The sequence below is a fragment of the Hibiscus syriacus genome, unplaced genomic scaffold (assembly GCF_006381635.1).
Source record: "Hibiscus syriacus cultivar Baekdansim isolate YM2019G1 unplaced genomic scaffold, ASM638163v2 tig00006570_pilon, whole genome shotgun sequence".
In the NCBI taxonomy this organism is placed as follows: Eukaryota; Viridiplantae; Streptophyta; class Magnoliopsida; order Malvales; family Malvaceae; genus Hibiscus; species Hibiscus syriacus.
In genome coordinates, this window is record NW_024062102.1 from 542,535 (window position 1) to 555,381 (window position 12,847).

General features: G+C 31.7%; 1 pseudogene; it reads left to right on the forward strand.

The window, feature by feature from the left end:
* The first annotated feature begins 459 nt into the window (after positions 1-459).
* Positions 460-2,491, forward strand: LOC120200758 (annotated as a pseudogene).
* The last annotated feature ends 10,356 nt before the right edge of the window (positions 2,492-12,847 follow it).

The following is a 12,847-nucleotide window of genomic DNA, read 5'->3' on the forward strand; positions in this document are numbered from 1 at the left end:
CATCTTCCTTCTCATAGAGTCCTCTAAATATGATTAATATCGAATTTAGAATTTGTCAAAAAAAAGTGAAGAGGGTTTTTTTCCTTTAAAAAATAGAGAGTAAATATATATGTTTAGACTTCATTAATGAATAACGAACGAGATTATAGAATTAATGTAATTTGTGAGTTTACTTCGATATTTAAGGTCCCGCTTTGGTGTTTGCTTATTGCGCTGAAGCGAATGCGATTATAGTAAAACCATAGTTGACTAAAATTGAGAAAACAATTAAATTAGTACGAGATTAAATCACACTTACTGAAAATAAATTATGCTTGTAGCAAGTAGTAAAAGGGACAACAAAACATTGCTTATGTCAAATTTTTTCTTAACAAGTCAAATCATGAATTCGGAGCATTACCTTATCTTGGGAAGTCACAGACTTGTAATTCTATCACATGAATATGATATAATGTCTGAAAGATTTGGAATTTTCAGGACTCAGTTGGTGGGTATATGGTTGCATTTGCTGGTCGAAAATATGCTGCAAGGTCCCTGCCTGCTTTTGTTGCAAATGGAACCTACACTGTAACAAGCTTCACTCTTGTAAGGAGCTAGGAAGAAACACTTTTCTTTATCTATGGTATTGATCTTATACCTTGGTTGAGGTCTTCAGAAACTGATGGTGGTTTCGTTTATGCAGGTCCTTGAGTTTAAGAAAGGCAGGCTGCAAAACTTGTTTTTGGAAAAGGGATGGTTGTGCACAATGTTCGGGGAAATGAAATTTTGTGTGCCTAAACAAACAAGATTGTGCAATTAACACAAACAACTGCAAAAACCGTGGAGGTTCCGTTGATTGCAGTATTGGTATACAGCTAGCATTTTCTGGAACAGATAAGCACCTTTCTGCCCTGAATTCATGGTATGAAGTTGAGAACATTCGGCAGTACTCACTGTTCGGCCTTTATTCTAATCTCAGAGATTCTCTCACTACCCAATATAACAAGATCTTTTAACGGTGCTTTTGATAGTTAGTTGCATTTTCTCTTAGGTGGCGTTTGGTTGGCATGAATCCCTTGGAATTAGGGAAATTGAAATCTAATTCCACCATTTTCCCATGTTTGGTTCAAATTTTACAAGGGAATTGGAATTCCTCATGGCTTCAACTTTCCATCAAATGAGAGAAAGTGAATTCCATCCAAGAATGGAGGGAATTGAAATTTGACCATACTACCCTCATCAGTCTTTTGGTAACATATTCATATATTGAATAAAAATATTTTTTAATTATTTCGGGTCGGGTTTCTTATTCATATATTCGGGTCGGGTGAAATTTTATTTTGGTCGGGTCGGGTCGGTTTTTTTTAAGTGTGATATTCGGGTCGGGTCGAGTTCGGGTTTAGGGTGAAAAATACCTGACCCGAAAATATATATAAATTTACCTTATATATTTAGGAATAATTACAATAATAGCCCTCTATATATAATTTTTTTCAATTAAGTCACTGTTTTTATTGAATAAAAATAATTTTTTTATTATTTCGGGTCGGGTCGGATTTCTAATTCATATATTCGGGTCGGGTCGGGTGAAATTTTATTTTGGTCGGGTCGGGTCGGTTTTTTTTAAGTGTGATATTCAGGTCGGGTTCGGGTTTAGGGTGAAATATACCCGACTCGACCCAAAAAATATATAATTTTACCTTATATATTTAGGAATAATTACAATAATACCCCTCTCTCTATATATTTTTTCCAATTAAGTAATTGTTTTTATTAAATAAAAATATTTTTTTATTATTCGAGTTTCTAATTCATATATTCGGGTCGGGTCGGGTGAAATTTTATTTTGGTCGGGTCGGGTCTCGGATGGAGGTTCTCTTGTTCTCGGGTCGGGTTGGGTGGACCAAAAACCCGACCCATGACCATCCCTAATTGGGATGGTTTTAACTTATGATGTTTATTAGCATGATTTTTATAATTTATTGAAATGAATAATCAATCAATAAAATTACTTTTTTTAAATTTTTATAATATATTACTACATGTAATTTATAAAACAAACTAAAATTAAGCAAAAAAATAAGAAGGACAATCCTGTCATTTTACATTACTGAAATCAAATTCATCTGATATGTCTGCGAACCAAACAGAATATGGAATTGGATTCCAATTCAATTTCCTGCCAACCAAACAAAATATGGAATTGGATTCCAATTCCTGACAGATTCTATTTCATTCACAGATTTCAATTCTCTCAGAAACATTCCAGCGAACCAAACGTCACCTTAGTTATTCGTATGCTGTAATTCTTTTCCCTCGTGCTTTTCAATTGATGTTATGTCTACATCTATCATTGCCTCTATTCCTTTCTGGTGAAACTGCTGCTCTTACAGTTCAAAGAGAGTTATGTGGGTATATTATGTACAATTGTGTTTTCTTTTTGTTTGTAATTACAAATCTGATTCGTATGGATGCTTTGTTCTTCATGCTATCTAGCTTTTAACTTTTGATATTGTTAATGTTAGCTAACTTCTTGAAAGATTTTTTCTGTTGGTTGGATTTTGATATTCTGTTATTAACTGATTTTGCAATTAGCCTATATGAAGCTGCTCTTTTCACAAAGCTAGCATTACCTTTTTTGTTTTATCTGTATCTGTTTTCTCCCTTGTTCAACGTGGACATTTGCAATAGGTTTCATCTTTTTATATGAGCAGCTGTGGGCGCTGGTCTCTCTTCTTGTCAGCTTATTTTTTACCATTCATTTTTTCATTCCTTTTCTCCCAAAATCATTACACTGTGAGTTTTATCTTGCCATCTAATTCTCGCCAGAGCTCAGTTATAAAGTTTAACCCCCTCGGGCCCCCGTCTCTCGCTTTCCTTCCTCTTCTTTAAGTAAAAGGGACCTGCCTAAGCTTCTCACCCACAATTCAAGGTAAATGGTAATAAATACTAATAGCACCAGTAGTATTTTACATTCTGGAGAATACAAACAGTAGTATTTTACATCCGAGGACAATACAAAAACTTCTAGTTTACATTGCATTAGAATACAAGCACAACTGGTATTTCACATTCTAGGACTACAAAAGTTAGTATTTTACAGCGCTGGAGAACAAGAGCAGTAGTGGCATGTTACATCCTAGGAGAAGAGAATAAAAGGGAACTTTGCATAAGTACTCGTTCATCTAACCTGGTTAAGGTTTTGTCTCTCTCCTTCTCTTTAGTTTTATTTTGCAACGTGCTTTAAAGTTCTATAGAAATCTCAAGAAGTCTATGGTTGTGGGTTCTTTCTCTTGCATAGAAGTTGGTTGCAGAGTCAATCCCAAGTCCGAGTCTAGACTGGGTGTTTCAATATTGTAGCACCATATATCTTGAGTATGGCTGTGGAAAGTTGGTGTTCGCTTCTTGTCAATGCTGGAGCAAGTTGCAGCTGTCGTACACCTGGTCACTGTTGGTTCCAGAGTCAATTCTAAACTCAAACTCAGTCTAGGCCTTTTTGTCATGTATCCTGCTATATCCTGGGAAGTGCTATGGGTGGCTGTTATGTGCTCCTTCTCGATCCTGGACGTTGTAGTTTCAGTGGTTTGAATTAGTTCATGGTTTAGGACATCTGCGGAATGATCCTCAGAAGGATGGAAGGTAGCCGTTGACTCATTGGAACTGTTGTGGCTGGTTGAACCCTTGTTTCCATCAAGGTTTCGGTACATAAAAGGAGACCAACGAGCTTCATAAGGACTGGTACGTTTCTTCACTTTAATCCTGAGCTGCATCGAACCTGTTTCATCTTGCTCTTCATAGATGATCACTCTGTCACCCACACAAAGCTCCTTGCTTTGAGCAAATAGAATCCATTCTTTGATGAGAACAGGCTTAGGATGTTTTGGCCGATCCAAGTCGTCTCCAATATTACGTATAGAGCAGCAAAGGCTCCAATGACGTCCGCTCTCATCTTTGACATCAAAATCCACCCGAGGATTGCCTTCTAAACTTGGCCTTGGCCTTGGGAAACCTTCCATTTTGTAGTACTTCATCGGAACTGCACATCTCCTGCAGATATCCGTCACGCTGAGCATTTTCGAGAATATTATCATTTCTAAAGAGATATCTCGGACTTCACTGCAAAGCTTCCTTTTGAATTAGAAAGATGCAGTAAATACTTTATTTATAGAATTTGGATGGCCATCATTAAGAGGTACTGTTGTAGTTGCGCGAGTGAGGCTTGCTGGGCATTTCTTTATTTCCAAACCATAGCAAAAACATATGAAGACTACTTTCAAAAACACTCGAGAGTGTGGTTTTCAATTGTTTCTCCCCCTTGTACTGGCGCGCGCACCCATCACTGGCGTGATTTTCTGATATATTCCCGTTTACACACTATTATAAATTTATAATTCTTGAACCAATTAAGCGACTTCAGTAGTTCAAGAAAATATTTCTTTTTATATGTTTTGAATTCAATCAGTTATATTTTTAGGACGTGTACGTATTGTCAAAAACTGGAAAAAATCTAAACAAATATAATCTTATAATTATTTCATATTTTTTTAAAATAAACCTATAATACTCTGTAAACAGTGTCAATATATCCCTGGATGACGTGTATTGGGCTCGAGTGTCGTGTTGTAAGAATTTCAGATTGCTTGTTTCTTTATTATTTCTTCTTTTTAAGTTTTGGTCACACATAAAAGAGATTTTTCATTTTCTTTTGGGTCGCGCGGCTTTTCAGTGATTAGCGTCTGGATCAGTAGAGCGGTGGTGCCGCATCGACCTTAATCGTGCGGTTTGCATTGCATTTCGAACGCTTGTTGCAGCATTAGAGTTAGTCAATTCAACTCCAGTATGTGCAGATTTTGGAGATAATATGATTTTAGTAGAATAGATATATGTTGACACTATATAATCATTTAATACAATTTTGTGTGTTCTCTCTCTCTCTCTCTCATAGTTTACTGACATTGTGGTTTTTTCATTATAATTAACTTAATTGATTTAAGAGTAAGTTACATGATTAATCACTTTTGTTTAAGTTTTGTATATTTTTCTCACCGAATTCACAAAAACATAATATTTGATCACTTTTGTTTTATTTAATTAAGGTGTGGTCATTGAAGGTTAACTGTCGTTAGACCTTTAACGAATTATTGACATGACACAATGAATATATAAAATTTAAAAGATAACTTATACAAATGATCACTAATATTTGAATAAATTTTTATTTTCTCTACTGAAATTTTAAAAATAATAAATTGATCATTAAATCGACCCCACAAAATGTATAACTGTGTAAAACCACTCTCGATGACCTCTGCTCTTACCCCACAAACTGGGTATCGAGGGGATTCAATATTTTTTCCGTAAAACATCAGCAGTTCGTACTTGGCCTTGGGTTCTTCGAATGATTGGAAAATTCCAGGATGGTTAACAAGCCGAGTCTTCAGCATCATCTTCATCAATTGCTCAGAACATAAATTCGAGACCGAATAGGGAATATTCTCATTTCCATTTTCAGGAAAATGGAGTAGGGGCCTTTTCATCAAGCTTCCCCATTTGGATTCTGCTCCTGTGAGCATAAAAATAGAAATAAACACAAAGATAAGCATCCAAAAATGTTGTTCACCACAATATTACAAACAGAAGCTCACCAGAAAATCCAGGATATAATGGTCGCTTGAGACCTGATGTTAAATAAAGAGGCTTTCTGGAGTTTCGATTTCCCATGCGCTCATCCTATTCTGCTTATGGCTACATCCAGGTTCATCCCATTCAACCTGTTTCGAGAATGAATCCGAGATGTTCCATGTTTAAACCATCCTGCTAGAAAATCCAGCTTTTCCATTCCAAATTACGTTTGAAAACATATTTATGTTTTTACCCTTATGTCACGTAGTTCCATTCATTTATAATGTCTAAAATGGTCATTTACCTACTTAAAAGTATTTTTTAATAGTAACCTCAAACACTCAAAATTTTAAACTAAACAAACAAAAATACTTCTAAAAATATTTTTTCACCATATTTTTCAAAAACTATACCAGACTCTCCCTTAATCGGTCAGCGCATTTCAAGATTTTAACTCCGCTGAAAGAATGGACAATTAATTGCGAATCTCTCAAAATTAAATTAAAAAGTATTGTCATCTGGGTTTCATACAAGGATTTACCTTTATTTCCCTAATAGTAAAAATATGAGATAATTGAATTCATAAAGTAATTTTAGTGATAAATGAAATGTTAATTTTTCAGGAAATGTTAATTTTCTTAGAAATTTTAAATTCTAATAACGGCATCTCGAGGGTGAATGCGCATTGTCAATTAATTTAAAAAATTATAAACAAATATTATGCATGCATTTATATTGTCCATGATTTATACTCCTATTTATGTTGAGATTGAAAGATCATTTGTATTGATTGGTGGGAATTTTACCAAAGAACGTGTGACAATGGGTTCCTTCAATTGTGATTAGACATCATGATTATGGTGACATCGGGTGCTATCATTGTGTCGTGTGATGTTTGTGTATTGAATAGGATGATGCATGGTTAGAGACTAAGGATCCGTTTGATAAGCGTAATTTTTTTTTAGGAGTTTATTTTCCTATTTTATCATGTTTGATAAGATGAAAATGTGTCAGCCAACACATTTTATTTTTCAAGTCAAACTTTTAGCTTTTACATTCTCTCGTAAAATATTTTACCATCTTAACTTTGGTAAAACACTTTTCCTTTTCTTTAACTTTTACTTCTCCCATTTTCTTCAACCTTGAACCCTTAACTTTCTGATCTTCTTGCGACACCAACATTCTCCCATCGACGACGACGACAAGGTGAGTATATATATTCAGTTTATTTCTTTGTGACTTTTTCTTTTCTTTTCTTGTTCACTCATGTCTTGTATAAATTTCTTTCAAAATTTTTTTTTGGTTTTCATACTCTTATAGGTCTGAAAACTCAAGTAGCTTGTATTTATCTCTATTTCTTTGGTACCGTTTTTCTTTTCTTTTTGTTACTGTTATAGAGGAAAATATTTTACACAACATCAACCAAATACCGAAAAATTATTTTTGAAATTTTTTTTCTTCCATAAATGTAATTTATTTTTCAAAATTCATTTTTTGGAAAATATTTTCAGTCTATCAAACAGACCCTACACATATTTATATGTTTATGACTAGGCCCTTAGTTAAAGGTTAGAAAAGCATGAGACTATTTCCTATATTGATAGAACTGTTGAACCTTAAGAATGTAACATTTGATTATGATCATGCATGTACTTATTGCATATTACCATATCTACTAGCATACTTATGTTTATGAGATTCATCATGCTGCTCTAGATTAACAATTATACTATTGAGTTTTGTAAGCTCAGCGTTTAGATATTTCCGTTCACATGTTGTAGCTTGAGTCGTTCGAGGAGCACCATCCAACAAGATTTTCAGTATTTTTCAGAGTATTGTACAGTTACTTTTGGCGGGCATATGTATTCATATGATCCTTACTCATGTATTGAGTTTGTAAATTTTGATATTGTATTATTTTAATTTAAACTGTGTCGCCGAATTTTGATTTATAAAAGGTATTTTTATAACTGTTATAAATGTCTATTTTAGTACACATATAAAGTTTTGAAATGAAAATGAAAAATGTTTTAACTTTTAACCGATATCTCAATAATTTAATGTGACACTTTAAGCCTATTCAGAGGCAGGATTTTATAAAGAACGAGCTACACTCATTCAAAACCATATCAAAAGAACGAAAAACAATTGATATCATATTAACTTTTGCTTATAAAACAGCTCTACCTTTCGATTCACATCACATAAATATATATAGCACAAGCCATGCTATGAGTACACAGTTACATGGTTATGATAACCCTAGCTCTATTTTGCACCAGCTCATAATTAACTAACCTACCAACCTTATACATTAATATTCTAGCACGGAATCATGGCTAATCCGACCACGGCTGTTTACCCTTCCGTTACTAATGCAATTCCCATTTGATATCGCAAAACTGTTTTTAAATATAAACTAGATGTATTCCTGTACGTTGTCTTATAATGCTAATGTTGAGCTATGAATAATATGATGATGGTAAAAGAAGAACTGAAATGATTCGCAATTTACAGTGAGACTTCCTTTTCCAAGCAAATTTATACAATTTTGAGGTGGTTATGGTCTAATTTTATTTTGAATAGTCTGATAAGAATTCTTAATTTATTGACAATACACACATATCCTACATACACAGTTACTTGAACTCGGATTCTCTAAAAAGAACATTATTCCCTTCTATCACTGATGTCACTCAATGAGTTATAAATTAAACAAACTCATAGCATAGTCCAATGGTTAACTCTCTAGTATCAACAGTCGTTTTATTTTCTCTTGAATTTATGTGTTTAATAAGATGATGACACATATCACATCTTATTAATCGGATAAAATTAAGCTTATATGTCCGATTAATAATCAAAATAGAAAAAAATAATATTAATTTAGGACTAAGGTTGTAGTTTACCCTATTTTTATTGATTTGCATTCATTTATATCTCCTTAATTCAACCCGTTAACACATTAAGCAAGCCAACTATCCTAACTTGCTTTATTGGCCTCTCAAATAACAAAGAAACTATCTCCTATTCTAATAAAGTTGGAGAAGATTCAACTCTAGATTTTTTAAACTAATTAATTAAAATTAGCCATCATGTTTAATTAAGATTTAATCTCACCACTAACTTGGAAAAGCTAATCCATGATTTTCTTAGTGGTAATCCCATTTACTCCACCATTTTAACTTCTCCAAAAAGCGCAGGAAAAGCCTTTACCATTTCCCACTTTTAATAATTGAAGCCATTAATCTCGTTCATTGAGCTTTTAATTATTTCTAAGTACATTTTATTATGTCATAATCGTGTTTGAAGTATTTTAGATCCATAAAATAACTATATTAATTGTTACTATTATTTAAATTATGATTTATCTATGTTGTATTTATTTGATTTTTTATTATATCATTTTTAATTAATTTTTTATAGTATATAATTATGTCATATTCTATTTACTAGGTTTGGGCATTCGTCAAACTTTCTACCTTACGGTTTTAATTTTTTATTTATTAACAAGAGGATTATATGTGACTCACTCCTCATTTCTAGTTTGCAAACTAGCAAAACCCACCGCATGGTAAAATCTTAATTGTATTTGTTACTAAGAATTCTTTTACTGCAAAAGCGGTAACTTTGGACGACAAAGTAAATGGTAAGATTCAAAAGTTAAATTTACGCAATATCTTAAAACAATATAATGAAGGATGAATTATATGGATGATCACTTAATTATTTAAATGATATCAATCAAATTATAAGTTGTTAATATTTGATGGAAAAACTGATATGGTAATAGAAAATAATATAATTACACGTTTGATTCTTATTGCTTAGATATTTTATCTATTTCGTCGTAATTTTAATTTTAATTTAATTTAATAAGTTTAATCTCATAATCAGATGATGACATGTGTCACTATTAATATAATCATTAAATTTAATATTTTTAACTTAATTAATAATTTTTTTCTCAAAAAATAAAATGTATTGTTCATTTATATTTTGATTACTTTTTTTTATCAAATTGTATAATTCGAAATGCGTAATTTAAGTTATAACAATAAAATGATTAAAATTGATGGTAGGAGAATGAGAAATAATTCTCAAAGAACCTTTTAATAGTAAAACTAATTAAGATTCAAAATATAAATTTATTTTATCATTTGAGTTGTGTTTGTGAATTTAGGTTTGCTAAATAATTTTTTTAAATATAATTTCATATATATATATATATAATCATTGAATTATAAATGTAAAAAAATAGATTTAATTTAAAAATATAAAAATCTTAAACACATTTTTATTTTAAATCTTACATTAACTACAATTTAAAATATATATGAAATGTATTCAATTATAAACCAACTATTAAATTTGTTTCATTGGCTTAGGTGCTACCATATTGACTTAAGTTTGAGTCTACATTTGGGCATATATATATATATATTTGGTTTTAAATATTGTAATTCAAATACCAAACATAGGATGCGACCCAATGGTTAGGGTGTGCCCCATCCTCTCAAACTCCCAATGTTGATTCTCCCCGATAAGCATTCTCCTTCAATTTATTTTCTTTTAATTAGATGGTGATACGTGTAAATTTATTTAATTAAATTAAAATTAGATCAAATTAATATTATATGTTATTAATAAAGATAAAATGTGTAATTATATCAATTCTTTTAACTACAATATCAATTCCTCCATTAATTATTAACTATATATGACTTGATCAGCTTAATTTTTAATTGAGAAATAATAATAAATCAGGAATCATATTAAAATTCATCCATAATTGACCCTCCATAGTTAAAAATTAAATTTTAAATTGTAAAATTACTTCGATCTATATTTATGTCAATGATAGTTGTCTAGTGAAGACACGTGATTGAGGTCTAGAGAAGCACTAATTAAACTTTGTAAGGTTAACCATGAGATCATTGTATTCAAGTTGATGATTGAAAATTGATAAACAATTGCACTTGTACTAATAACATCAGCTACCATATTGAAGGTGCACATCTTTTTTTTTTTTTGCAAGCTTGCTTCTTTTTGTTTCTCTAGTAAATAAACATGCAATGAAGGGGGAAACAACCATTTTTTCACATATTGACAATGAGCCCCCAAGTTTATAATATATCACAAACAAAGTGCAAAAAAGCATCTGATGTGGAATGCAAAATCTAAAGGAGGAAAAGTACTTTGCTTTTTCTATGAGCACTTTGGGGTAGTTCTGCTATGCGGCGCTTAAAAACGGCTAATATACAGCGTGATCGGTTAAACAAGTAACCGGTTAAAATTTAGATCGGTTATGTTATATTATTTAACCGGAAATATTATCAAGTACAATAACATATTAGGTAACGCTTATATAATGTAATAGATAGCGCTTATATAATAAAATAGGTATTTAACCGGAAATATTATCAAGTACAATAACATATTAGGTAGCGCTTATATAATGTAATAGGTAGCGCTTATATTGACCTATTTTATAAGTAAATCGGTATATTTATACCGGTAACATTGCAAATTTACCTATTACATTATAATTATCGGTTTCGATATTTTTTGGATCGATACTTTTTATAAATGTATCGACACTATATGCATTCACCTTTTGTCATTTATAGATCGGTTTTATCATATTTTTACATGTTATATTATTATGGATCGATACATTTTTATAAAGTATCGACACTTTATTGGCGCTATAACTTCTTCTCTTTTAAATTCCAAAAGTGTCGACACTTTCAACATATCCGGTAGCGCTTTACCTGTTTTGTCATTTCGAGACCGGTTTTGTCATATTTTTACCTGTTATATTGTTATGTATCGATACATTTTTATAAAATATCGACACTTTATTGGCGCTATAACTTCTTCTCTTTTAAATTCCAAAAGTGTCGATACTTATAATAAATTATCGACACTTTCAACATAACCGGTAGCGCTTTACCTGTTTTGTCATTTCGAGACCGGTTTTGTCATATTTTTACATGTTATATTGTTATGGATCGATATATTTTTATAAAGTATCGACACGTTATTGGCGCTATAACTTCTTCTCTTATTAATTCCAAAAGTCGATACTTATAATAAATTATCGACACTTTCAACATAACCGGTAGCGCTTTACCTGTTTTGTCATTTCGAGACCGGTTTTGTCATATTTTTACATGTTATATTGTTATGGATCGATACATTTTTATAAAGTATCGACACTTTATTGGCGCTATAACTCTTCTCTTTTAAATTCCAAAAGTGTCGATACGTATAATAAATTATCGACACTTTCAACATAACCGGTAGCGCTTTACCTGTTTTGTCATTTCGAGACCGATTTTGTCATATTTTTACCTGTTATATTGTTATAGATCGATATATTTTTATAAAGTATCGACACTTTATTGACGATATAACTTCTTCTCTTTTAAAAAAGGTAAAATTTACCTGATATGTTGAAAGTGTCCATACTTTTTATAAAAAGGATCCATACTTTTTTTAAAGTTATGTAATTTATGTTTCAATTTTTTAATAGTGTTTCATGTTTTCCACCAACAATATTAATTTAATAATTTCATTTACACAAAAAATTATTTGATTATTTTGATATTTTATAAAATATTATTTAGAATTTAAATTTAACAATATGTTTAGGTAGAAAATGTATTGACACATATTTAGGTAGTTATTGTACATACCTAAATATGTACTGCGAATTTAATGTTGTACCCACCCTTTAACTACCATTACCAATACCACATCCTATTGAAAGTAGCACGACTGAAACATGTTCAAAATGAACCTTTGCTTACATCTCCATCAACTCTGGGACCACTGAACTTGCACAACAAAATTTTTGCCATGGATCATACTGATGTAGACAATGTTAAGCCAACCGAGGAATGCCATGAAGTACATAATGTTGATGAATCTGACAGATTGGTTGGTCAGCTCTTCTGTTCACGTGATCAAGCTTGGTACTTTTACAAGGGATTCGCACGGGAACATGGGTTTAGTGCACGTAAGGGAACAACACGGCTTGACGTGGAAGGGAATGTGAAGACACAAGAATTTTTTTGTTCCAAAGAAGGGTTTTGAGGATCAAAAGTCAATACTGTTGATCGTCAACGTGCTCATACGCCAGTCACAAGAACAGGATGTAAGGCTAAAGTCTTAGTTACATCAACAAATGCAAACGATCAGTGGGTTATAAGTAAGTCTGATCAGAAACATAATCATGCAT